At 48.2% G+C, this 12,498-nt stretch overlaps 1 protein-coding gene across 1 annotated transcript in view; it reads left to right on the forward strand.

Annotated features, from left to right (window-relative positions):
- Nucleotides 1–1,559: 1,559 nt before the first annotated feature.
- Nucleotides 1,560–12,498, forward strand: part of LOC146830168 (GTPase IMAP family member 3-like) — a 224,174-nt gene continuing 213,235 nt past the window's right edge. Inside the window, exon 1 of the mRNA XM_085604412.1 lies at nt 1,560–1,751. The gene's annotated coding sequence lies outside the window, so the exon portion shown is untranslated. The remainder of the gene's footprint in view (nt 1,752–12,498) is intronic.

The following is a 12,498-nucleotide window of genomic DNA, read 5'->3' on the forward strand; positions in this document are numbered from 1 at the left end:
TTGTTTCAAACATTTAGCTGAACTCTATTACTTTCCAAGGTTCATTTTCATGAACATTAAATTGACATGCTGATGATGGTAGGCTATGTCAAGTCCTATTAGTATATTAGGAGTGTTCCACATGTGTCTGTGCGTGGTCACCCAATGCCACTTCTCGCCCCTCCTGTGATACAGCCGAAGGTATACCTTTTATGCGTGACCCTCCTTCTTGGTTCAGTTTATGTGAGCAGATGGGAGAAGCAGAAAGATAAAATGGTGTTTTAAATGCAATTTTATGTTTCTGCTTCTTGTGCTGCGAGAAAGCAGAAGGCAGGCTATGCCTGGTTGGGGCCGGGTGGGAGGGTATGCCTGGTTGGGGCCGGGTGGGAGGGTATGCCTGGTTGGGGCCGGGTGGGAGGGTATGCCTGGTTGGGGCCGGGTGGGAGGGTATGCCTGGTTGGGGCCGGGTGGGAGGGTATGCCTGGTTGGGGCCGGGTGGGAGGGTATGCTTGGTTGGGTGGGCGGGTGACCGGGTTGGGGAGAAGTGGCTTGCCCACTGTTGTGGGCCCCGATTGTTTGGTCAGCCCTCTGGGGCCAACCAAACCACTCATGAGCCCTCTACATTTTCTCTATGTAGGCTGCATGTAGCCTACATAGAGAAAATGGCCTCCCTATGTCAGAACACAGACAGGTCAAGCAGTAACCTTAGAAGCCGGATACAGCAGGAGCGATGAATGATGCTACGTAACCCTATCCCCACAATGGAATGACCTGCGAGGAAACGACTACCACTCAACAGTGTACACCATGAGAGGGGAAAGGGACAAAAGAAACAATAACGATGCGGCTGCGAAAACACACGATGGGGAATGGATCTGGAGTTGTAGGCTCCACTCCTGCTGCCTAGCCCCGTGTTCCTGCAATAAAACACAAGCACAGCACATATGTAAAAACCACAGTATGCAGACTGAGAAATGCACTTGAGAATTATGTGTAGGCACTTACACGTACATTTGCTGCATTCATCACAAAATCCAAAAATAAAGCAATGAAAGAAAAATGAGCACTCTAGTATATGAGCCCAATGTGCCTGTACTCTGTTCTCCAGAGAGTGTTCTATGAAACAAAAGTCATTGTACATAGCTGATAGAAGCACTCCAACGCAAATGAAAATATCTCAGCCACTGCAGGGTAATCCAAGGCTAGAACCTCCTAGTGTTGCGTTGAGGAGATATCCGGGTATCTGAAGGGAGACAAATGGCAGCTGCCCTGAGCCTCAACAAACGGCTCGAAGACGCGTTCCTGCGCGTTGACATACGCACCAAAACCTGGCAGCAAAGAACTGACCAACTGTGAGCCTTGCAACGGCTCGTAAATGCGACCCTGCGCATTCGCGGGCGGGGGGGGGGGCAGCTATAGCAGAAACAAGGAAAGAACTTAAGCCTCTCAATGGCTCGTTACGCGCTCCAGCGCGTTGGCAATGTTGTTTGAAAGAGGTAGGACTACATCTCCCACAATTCCAGGGTAGTGGATCACATGTCCTACTACAAGACACGACATAAGCACCGCCTATTGGCAGCCCGGTGCTTGTAAAGCTCGTGTCTGGACAGCCCGTTTCTAACATTATGTGACTTCACGTGGAGTAGTAGGGAGTCTGTCCCACGACTTCCCCTTCCCTGGTTCCCCTTGTTGCCTGTCGGGTGCGGATTCCCGGATACGCGCTGGAGCGCATCAGCGCTCCGCTGTGGGACTCCTTTCATCTACGGGCCGCGGTGAGGCTCGAAACTGCTTATTTCTTTCCTGGCCGTAACCATCTTTGCCAACGCGCATTGAGTTCAGGGTGTATGGGCTGGCGCTGGCCGTGGATCGCTGCCCAGGGCCTCAAATGCTAATCCACAGGGCCCGGCAACAGAGCGCCGCCTAAGAAGGCGTTCAGTGTCCAGCCGCCTCCCTTGGGATTTGCATGCCTGGTACAGCAATGTGATGCACAATTAACGCACAGCACCCCTCCCCTGGCGAACAGCTTTCTGGATACATACTGTGATGAGTGTGTTTACTTGAGTCTCTTTTTCTGACGGACTTGCCTTGCTGTCACCCATCACTCTGCTTAAACAATGCGTTACAATTATGACAAGGAACAGCCACGGCACTTGAGCGCGCTACAAACGAGACCTGCCTCTGCCTGAATGTAAAGCAGGGAATACTATGGTAGTCAATAAGGACTAAAGTCTGTAACACCCATTATGCCATCATATCACAATGGGCACTGCTCGCCGGGTAGTCGAGAATGGATGAGAGGGGCGTTTGGTAAACACTTTTCCAATCACAAATCTTTTATTTGTACTAGTTGAAAATATACTTTTTTTACACACACACATCATTTGCAGCTGAGCATATGATAGCTGTGTATTTAGTAATTTGTGTACTGAAAATTAAAAAGGAGGGTTGAGAAAAGCTTGATGCTGGTTCTGATCAGAGATGGATTAAAGGGTATTTCAGGCTAGTGGATTGCCCTGTGCTACATCTGGTCAGCCTAGTGGACTGTGAGTACACATATGTGTTGGGGGCCCGTCTGCTGTGCAGGAACTACAGGGGCCTGAGTTACACCAATGCACTAAAATGTCAAACCAAAGAAGAGGTGAGTGTAGAACTGTGAAGCACAGCGAGGCAAATGTTTGAGGGGCTGAGCTAGCTAAACGAGGGTACAGGTGAGAGAGAGTTATGATAACAATTTATGCTTGGAGGGGAGAGTCAGACATAAACGGGGCAGAACCAGTAAAGTTTAGATGAGAGTGAAAGGAAGGAGTAAAGCTCAAAGGCAGTGCTTGACTAGTATACGTAAAGTATCCTTATCATGAACATGGTGATTGGAGGAAATGCTGGGGTGTGGATATCTGGTGTGCTAGGAAGAGGCAGATGTGCAAGAGGTAGAACCAGCCATACACGTTTAGAGGCCAGCAAGAGAGGAGAGATAAAGTATGTAGCATTACAGTAAAAGGTGGCTGTGATAGAGGCAGACTCAGTGGGAAACATGAGACATTTGAGGTATGGAGAATGGGACTGAAATGTTGCTATAAGGGAGACACAGCGAGACAAAGTAACAGTTTGTTAGGGAACACAGTGGATAGGTGGACGTCAAGGGGTTATGCCAGTTGTGTAAGTTAGGATGCTGGAGGGAGAGATGAGAGGTGTTGGCCAGTAGATGGGTGCTGTGTTGAATTATCTGGATGCTCTAGTTTGACAAATGACTATTAGTAGCCCTTAAGCAGAGTAGAGTGAGTGAATGATGATAGGCAAATGAATAAGTCCAAATTCTGAGAGCAATGTAAGGGTCAGGGTGAGAGATGTGGTGAGGTGTTAATAGTGAATGTAAGAGGTGGATATAATGGTGCACTTTGGAAAAATTGAGTGTAACAGCAGTGGAAAGGGGAGAGATGTGGATGGGAGGGACACATTACAGATGATACGGTTAGCGGTTACTGATGAGGGGATAAGCACAGTACCTTGTACGTACAGCATGAAGGAGAGAGGTGTTGAGTAGTGCAGGGGATGTAAGAGGGACATCACCTGAATGAGAAGGTGACCATTTGTTTGGAATGGTAAGAGTACAGGGGGAGAGCATAGATGCCAGGGATGCATTTAAGAGTGGCAGTGACAGTCGGATTGTAAGTAGCTTGTGGATGGAAGAGAGGTTGAGAGATGAGCATGTAGTATGAGGTGGATGTGAGAGGGGTCAAAGCAGCAAAACTATGGAATAGACAGGCCAAGAGGAAATGTGGAAAGGTGCACATGGAGAGGATGGGTAGATGTAAGTATGCAGATTATAGTAGGAGGTGTAGTTAGGGATCGCTGCTGCTTGCTGTCCACCACTGATTGTTCCAGTCATATTGTAGAAATGGCTGCTAGGAGACAATGAGCATAGGCAATACCTATTGGCATCACAGGGCACGGTCCCCCCTGCATGCCTTGGCAAAGTTGTGTGGGGGCATAACTGCCACATTTTCCTATGTAGGTTGATTTTGTCACTGATTAGGCAGTTTTCCCCTTGGATATTGCCCTAGGGCAGAGGTTTTGAGGGTTCATGTTTTCTAGCCTGATGCAGATCCATTGTGTATCGGGCCATCGATTAGGGGCCATAGCCCCCAAGGTAAGACTCCAGGATGTGTGTTGCTGGCCCACCTTGAGGTAGACTACTCCTGAAACCCCACCCCACACTTCCCAGTAGACTATACACACAAATGTACTATTGGCATTATGAATTTGAATGTCAGGGGTTTGTGGACAACAAGAAAGAGCCCCGAAATGTGACAATATATCAGGGGGTGAAGGGCACAAATAGCACTGTTACAAGAGACCCACGTGGCGCGGGGCGGGAGACACACTTCCAGAAGTGCTTGCAGAGTTATTCATTTTGCACGGTCTACTTTTATATTGCAAGGGGAGCCCTTGTGTGGCTCTTTCCAGGGGTCCTACTTAGGGCATTAGATACTGCCATAGACCCTGAAGGGCAACATGACTTTGTAGAGGGTCTCCTTGACGGTAGCCGATTTTATTGAGCAGTGTTTATGTGCTGATTGTGGACAACTGGACTTCCTTCTGCGCCTATCCCCTGTCCTCACGAAGTGGGCCCATATCCCCTGTTTTCTGTGTGGCAATTTCAATTGTGTCCAAGAGCTGTTATTTAACTGTTCTCACCCCCTCCTGTATCCTGTCTGGTGTTGGCAATGGCTACGTGCCTTACCAAATGTGCGGCACACAGGTCCCTCCGACACTGTTGCTGTATCCTACATCCAGAGACCCAGGATTACTCCGGCTACTCTGCAGTACACAATCTAAAACATTAGTGTTGATAATATTTGCTATCACCACACACTACAGCCTGAGGTGCTGAATACGTGTGGAGGACATTCTTGTACCATAACCCTATGCCCATACGCATTGGGTGGGGTGTGCCAGGACCCCCTGTCCACACATGGTAACGACAGCCTACATTGTAGTTGCCACATGTATTTTGTTAAATACTGAGGGAATCCATCTCCAAGTATTCCACTGGCAACCGGGACACAGCCACCACTATGTTTTTGGAGTGGGAAGCACTGAAAGCTGTACTGATTGGCGGGTTCTTTGGGCTTTGGTGGGGGCCAGGGCTACCATCCACAGGGCTTTGATGCAAATGGAGGCACCACTGTGTCAGCAGGATACTGCAGTCCAGTTGCAGCCTGGGATGTTACCCACACTGATGGATGACAATGCTAGGTACTGTAGAACTGTACAATCACACCATGTCATGACTAGCATTCAAAATGTGTGCCAACCATTCATGTACCAGATGCTGTGTCCATATGCAACAATCACATCTCACTGATGTTTTTGAGCAACTGGGTTGCATTGACTTTGAAACATGACAAGCTGTGATGCACGCAGAGGAAGATAAGTCAGGGCAAGTCAAGGCCTGCCTCCTCTGCGGCATAATGCTAACCCAACACATTACAATAAGTAGGGATCACCTGAATCGGGTGCACACTAGACAGTCAGCCATCCATGAAGCCTTCACAGTGTATTGTCATGGCCTATAGAATCTCCCGCAGTCTGAGCGCCAGGTAGACCTTTTCAAGTTCCTTACTGGATTGCATCTTCCTGTACTTGATCCTGCAGCACGTGCGGTGTTTAACACACCATTGGCTGGAACCGTTGATAAACGGAGTGATAATGAGTACTGCCACATTTAAAACTCTAAGGTTGGACGGCCTCCCTTCCAAGGTCTATGAGCCTTCACTTTCCCACAGGTTGTAGTATCTCTATCAGGCCACCTTGAGCGAGTGGAGACAACTGTAATCCATGCAAAAGTCCCTGTTGGGATCACTGGTAAAACCCAACGTTGACCCGACGTCCTACCATCCATTGCCAATGCTAGGTATGGATCATAAAAAGCTTAGTAAGGTAGAGGAACTCCACAAGCTGGTACACATGCTGCATCTAGTGCATACTGTCCAAAATGTTTTTTTCCATGATGGATCCACCAGGCTTACCTTTTGGAGGTTTAATAGAGTGCTAGATCTGGCCCAGGTGAGGTGTCCGTATGTAGCCTGTCTAGTGCTGGACTTAGAAAAGGCATTCCATACCATTGTTTGGGAATACCTGTTTACCACTCTGTCAAAATTGAGCATTGTGGGGCAGTTGCAACAAGTCCTTTGGCTTCTTTCTACTGAACCGACTGCCCGAGTCAGGTTTTGTGAATACATATCACCCTTGTTTACAGTGAGCAGGGCCACTCATCAGGGCTGCCCCTTTTTCCCCACTGCTATTTGCCCTGACAATGGATCCGCTGACCCAGCAGCTTTGTCCGGGGTGAGAAGCATGGGGAGTTCTACTAACCATTGATGCAGACGACATGCTGCTCTATATTCAGTATATCTACACAGGAAATCCAGAATTTCTGAGTTGCTATCAGATTTCCTGAGTATGTTGAGTTTGGGTCTTAACTGCGCCCCTCTGTGCGGACTATCCTCCACAAAAGGATATGGTGAGAGAATAGAGGGTGGTGTGGGAGCTTTAGGTGTTTTAGTACTTAGGGATCTGTGACAATCATGATGCAAACAAACTCATTCTGTAAATATGACCAGGGCCAGATCCTCATTATGTCCACAGACTTTTTGGAGCACTCTCCCAATTACAGTTCAAGGATGTATATCAATTTCCAAGATGGGAATGCTCCCCCCATCTGTTATTGTTTCCATCACCTAGCAGTAGCAGTGCCTCTTGCCACCTCCAGGGAGTGGGACACCATGCTGGGAGTATTCATCTGGAATAGAGCCAGGAGAAGTGTGGCTCTGTGTAGGCTCCAGCTGCCAGTGGGTAAGAGTGTCCTGGGTGTACTGCTTTTAAAGAATGTTGCGTAGCAGCACTACCATAATGGCCGGCGTGATGTTTGGCTAGGAGGCAGTTTTACGAAGTGGGCAGGTTACCAACTTGCAGGGCACAGGAAATGGCGGGATCGATGTTGCTTCCTGGAGCTCCGCTCTGCTGTGGAGCTGAAAGCCTGGTGAAATTGGCTTATTGGAGCTTTGATAAGAGCCTGAGGCTACTGCCAGACATCATCCTGTACTCTCCCTCCATTAGTCTGGACTTCCTACCACTGTTCCATACAAGCATTGTAAGGGTGGAACTGACGGCATGCGGAGACACTGGATTGACCTCAGCGGGGGACCTATTCAGGGTCCAGGAGGTCCTACCCTTTGGCCACTTGCAGGGAGATCATGACATTCCTTTGGGCCATTTCTTGGCACATGGAACACTAATAGCTGAGATGGGACTTCTGTAGAGGGTCACAGACGCTGAACCAGAGCATCCCCAATGCTGCACGGCATGGTGCAAGTAGGAAACTAGTGACCTTGTTTGCTTATATCTTGGAGCACACAATGACTGACCCTCTGTCACTTGTCCGCCGGCTATGGGACACTGATGTAGGACGAGCCCTCATGCCTCAGAAGTGGGAATGCACTATGCACTACTAAGCATCTTGTAATGCCAAACTCCAGTACCTTCAATTCAGCCTCCAGCACTCAGCATGTCTCACCTCAGGTGTCCTACACAGGAAATTTTAAGTCCTCCCCTCTCTGCCCACGATGTAATGTACCTGTTTATGATTTGATACATATGTACGGGGCATGGCGGGATTCAGTGAACATGTGGTCCAGAGTGACAGATGTACATGCCGCAGTGACAGGTTGTACCAACCTCCTTCCATTGGAGGGGACGTTGCTAGGAATATTCAGGCAGATGAGGACTAAAAAGGTATCTAATTGAGTCATAGATTTGGCAATGTTTATAGCACTCAAGGCCATTTGCATGCATTGTAAGGCCACTGCACTACCAACACTTGGGAGCAGCAACTCTCTAATGGGGTAGGGCTTAGGCAACCGCGCTGCGCAGGGAGGATGTTGTGTGCCTCCAAAGGATTGCAATTGCTAACCAGTAGTTCAACTTGTTACAGGACTTACAAGATAAACAGGAACAGCCACTGGATGTGTGAAGGTCTGTGGGCCCAGGCTCACAGACATTTGGTCATAGCCCTATCAAAGTTTGTCCTGACATGGATAGATGAAGCTGCTGCTCTGTCGTGTGAGGCTGGCTTGGTGCCTGACATCTCCTCCTGCGATCACAGAGAGGGTGGGGGGAGGTTTAGAATCAACATATGCTTAAATTGCAACTGTTAACAGTGGCTATTGTACTAGAGGCCACAGGTTCACCCCCCATGTCTGAACTGTAAAGTATGTGGGATGCTGAGCGTCTAAATGGCCAGGATGCCTCTGTGATCGTCTATCTTGTTATGGCTATGGAGTTTTTGGAGTTGATCAATATTGAACCTTATGCTCCTGTTGTGGTATACTTGAGTCGATGATAAATGTTTGTTTTACACGGCCGACCAGCTCTGCATTGTCTGCTTTATAAAAGATGATTTACATCCCTACAAATTTGTTCCCAAGACATGCTTATGAGATGGGAAAAAGAGATTGTATTTGATGTTGAAATGTCTTGTAACTTGTGTGCAGCTCCATACATTGACCCATATGCCACCAAATTATATTCCCTATATATTTATTTTCTATGTTGGCCATTGTCTTATTTTTGAGATGTGTGTCTTCCTTTCCAAAGGTTTTAGATCATTATCCCTCCTTTATGTGCCTGTAGAATTCAAACCTGCTCTGTGTGGACTCTTGTTACTCCAGACTTTATATGAACTGTAGCTCCAAGTGGGACTAAGAAAGTAGAAAACGAACTGTGACTGAATTCGAGACTTTACCCTAGAGACTTAGAAGAGCCGGGGACCCAAGAAAACAACAAGGTAAGTACCCAGGAACGCCACAGATGCTGTGTGTAGAGTGGAAACACAACCGCGTACTCAATGCAAGTGAATGGGAAAGTCACTGTTGTTGTTTTCAAGAAGAAAGACTCGTCCCAGAGGAACCTGAAGAAACCCCATTGACGATGGAAGGTTGGAGAGTCACCTCACCAGTGAATACCCCAGAAACCAGGATACCTACACCAGGGAAGCCGGTTGCATAGGTGCAATGTGACATCTGAAATCCCTGTGGAGCACATTGGAGGGCTTCAGTAAAGATGCCGCTGGAGAAGAAGGTGAAAGAGTCCGGTAGAATCCAAGGGTGGATTCTTGAAGAGGAGTACCTGCACCCAGATGGGCGAGAGTCTATGCCACTCGGAGTGACCAGGAGGTACGGAACATCAATGTCCACCGATGACGGACGATGCAGGAGAATTGACAGTGACCTTGTCGCTGCAGCTGTGAGGACCAGGCAATGCTGTGGAAGATCAGGAGCTGTACTACGTTGGAAGTGGAGAACCACAGGATAGGTGCCTGGCATGATCGCCAACAAGTTGGGGCAACAGACATGGAAAATGAAAAAGATGCAGTGTTGCGAACAGCAAGGTCCAGGAGACTCACCAACTGCAGGAGAGTCAGAGCATGCACCAAGCAAGCAGGGAAGCTTACTGAAGCCAAAGAAGAACCTCAAGAGGACCCACAGGCTGAAGGCACAGGAGTCGCAATAGAACCTCAAGCAACTCAACAAAGATGCAGGCCCACAATTCAGAGGATGTGGTGAGGACAAAGACCTTGGTAGGAAGAGATGCTGGAAGGTGGAGCTTTTTGTAGCCCAATGCTCTCTGGAGGAAAGAGTCAACAAGCCTTGGCTATGGCAAGTCGACACAGTGCACAAGGTTTCTGTTCCAGCAGTTACGACGATGGATACTGGCCTCAAACTTGCTGAGAAGACAGTGCATGCCTCGAGGGAGTAACAGAACCACCACCTGTATTGCTGAACCTTTCAGAGTCTATGGGAGATCAGGAGCAGTAGACCGGTCAGCTTTGTTGCGGTGCCTGCAGATGCAGGGAAGTGATTCCTTCTCTCCAAGGGAGATTACTTTGGGTGTCTTTGATGCCCACAGGCCTGGTGCAGAACCTGGATGAAGCACAGGCACAAACGACGCAGAAGACTGGCACGGACGAGACCAGGAGCAGCAGGAGTCTTCCTTGATGCAGTCTCTTTTTCCAAAGTGAAGCCCAGCAAATTTCAAAGTTCCCAGACGGTTGAAGTAGAAGTGGTTTCAGATCTGAATCTTGCCCCACAACAAATCTGTAGAGCCACCCACAGCTAAGCCTTTAAGTACCCTAAGGAAAGGGTTGGGATGATTCAGGGATCCTTCCCAGAGGAGGGGTTGGACAGAGGTGAGGACACTCCCATGTCATTTGTCGAGTTTCACGCCAAAGTGGGAGCCAATGGTTCCCTTAACTGGTTTCAACTAAAGTGTGCATGGAGGGCACCAAATGTGCCCTTCAAAGAAGTCTGGGGGTACTGGCAAGTGCCCCCACTCCAGCTCAACACACTTTGTCCTGTCTAGGAGGTGCTCACACCACCCTGTGACAGGAAACCTATTGTTCTACCTTCCCCTACTCAAGCGTGGCTCAGCAGCAGGAGGGCAGAATCGTGTCTGTGGTCGGCAGCAGCACTAGCTTGCTGTTAAACCTTGAAAGGCTGGTAGCGGGGAATACAGTACATGGGATCCAACATCCAATACTGGAATTGGTGTTTGGGTAGGATTTCAACATGTTTGATACCAAACATGACCGGTTTTGGTCATGTTTGGTATCAAACCGTGCCCTGTTGAGTCTTCATTTTCTAAGTGGAAATATCTGGAGAGTCCATCTGCGTTTGCATGGTTACTCTGAGGTCTATGTTCCACTGAAAAGTCCATCCCCTGTAGGAAAATGGACTACCTCAAAAGGGTGGGATTTTCACCCATCTTCTGTTTAAGCCGTAACAGGGGATTAGGGTCCGTCTGAACAATGAAAGGAGTACCAAACAGGTATGGCCTCAACTTCTTTATGGCCCAGACCACAGTTAAGGTCTCTCTCTCAATAGCTGACCAATGTTTCTCCCTGCAGGTCAACCTTCTGCTTATAAAAGCTACTGGTTAGTCCAGGACCTCTGCATTAAGTTGTGCCAAAACCGCTCCTTCCCCTATCTCAGAAGCATCAAAAAGAGGTGAGCCACCCACACAATGCTGCAGGAAGGGACCAAGTGTTGATGAAACATGTACAACCGGGCTGGAATTTCTGCAAACCCCCCTTCTAAAGGGATCATAGACTCTCACTTCCAAGAAAAGAATCATGTTACATGCTAACAAACGTGATTCAGACAAGAGAGTACCAATTTTTGAAGCCAAAATTCCCACATAAAATTGAAGCCGCTTGAATAAAAGTAATTCTGGAAAATACATTTCCACAATTTTTTGGCCAAGTCTCCCTGTTGTAATATGTTAGCATTTATGAACCATGAAAACTACAAAATGAGGCTTAGCATTTGTAACCCATAACTTCTTTAAGGCAGAATTACCATGAACCAAACACATAAGGGAGCTTTTCAAACCAAAGCAAACATCCACAGGAAGAAGAAATATTGAGCTGGCTCCCAGACATCACCACAGACAGCCTGAGGATGACCTCTACTCAACAGGAGCCCCAAGGATGGGCAGAGCTCCAGGAGCAGCCTCCCAACCCTCTGACCTGTCTCCTGAAACAGGGGGAGCTCAGTGCATGCATGCCAAAAGACCTGATTCAGGCTGGAGGCGCCTGATTTTTTTTAAAGCCCAAAATGACTTTTTTGGCTATTTACTGCCTTTAATTGCCTCTGCTTCAGTGGAAGTCAATGGGGAAAATCCACCCCTGATTTACCTTTCTAAATCTCCCACTTTCGTGTTCTAGAATGCTTGCAGGTGTGTCAGTGCATTGCAACATCACAAAATAAAATGATGGACAGAGTGTTGAAACTTTTCAAACACTCACCCCCAGTCACAGATCTGGGTTTAATCCATTGTTATTTTGCTCAGACTTGGGTCCCTTGCTTGCTGTGCCACTGGATTCAAGCTAGCCTGGCTGATGAGAGGTGATATCCCGAAAGCAGAAAAGTTTCAGCACTCTGTCCCATCATCTTGTTGTGTTTTCAATGTTTGCCCTAAGTGAGCAAGGGTATGCCCAGACGTAGGTCCCTTGCTCCCTGTGCCAGTGGATTCAATCTAGCCTGGCTGATGATGGTTGATACCCCCAAACAGGTCTCAGGATGCTTGTTTCCTGTCCAGGGATGACCTGGCCTGACAGTTTGGGCTGTACTGTTCCCATGAGGAGCAAGGTCAAGACTGATTTGCACATGGCTGGGTCCAAACTGGGGTGGCGTGGTGAGCAAAAGAACGATGGATTAAACCCAGATCTCTTAACCTGGGGTGAGTGGTTGAAAGACTTCAGCACTCCGTCCATCATCTTGTTGTGTATGTCAGTGTGCCCATGAGAGACATTTGAGGTAAAAGTACAATCCAAAATGGGGAGGGATGGAGTGGAGCGACCTGTGTGCGGGGGACATTCTCACATGTCACACGCATCCTGTGGCCGGACACAGCATTAGGGGGACAATAAAAGGAAGCGAGGCACTCCTGGTCCATTGCGTA

This window comes from Triturus cristatus, chromosome 5_1, assembly GCF_964204655.1.
Source record: "Triturus cristatus chromosome 5_1, aTriCri1.1, whole genome shotgun sequence".
NCBI classification, from domain to species: Eukaryota; Metazoa; Chordata; class Amphibia; order Caudata; family Salamandridae; genus Triturus; species Triturus cristatus.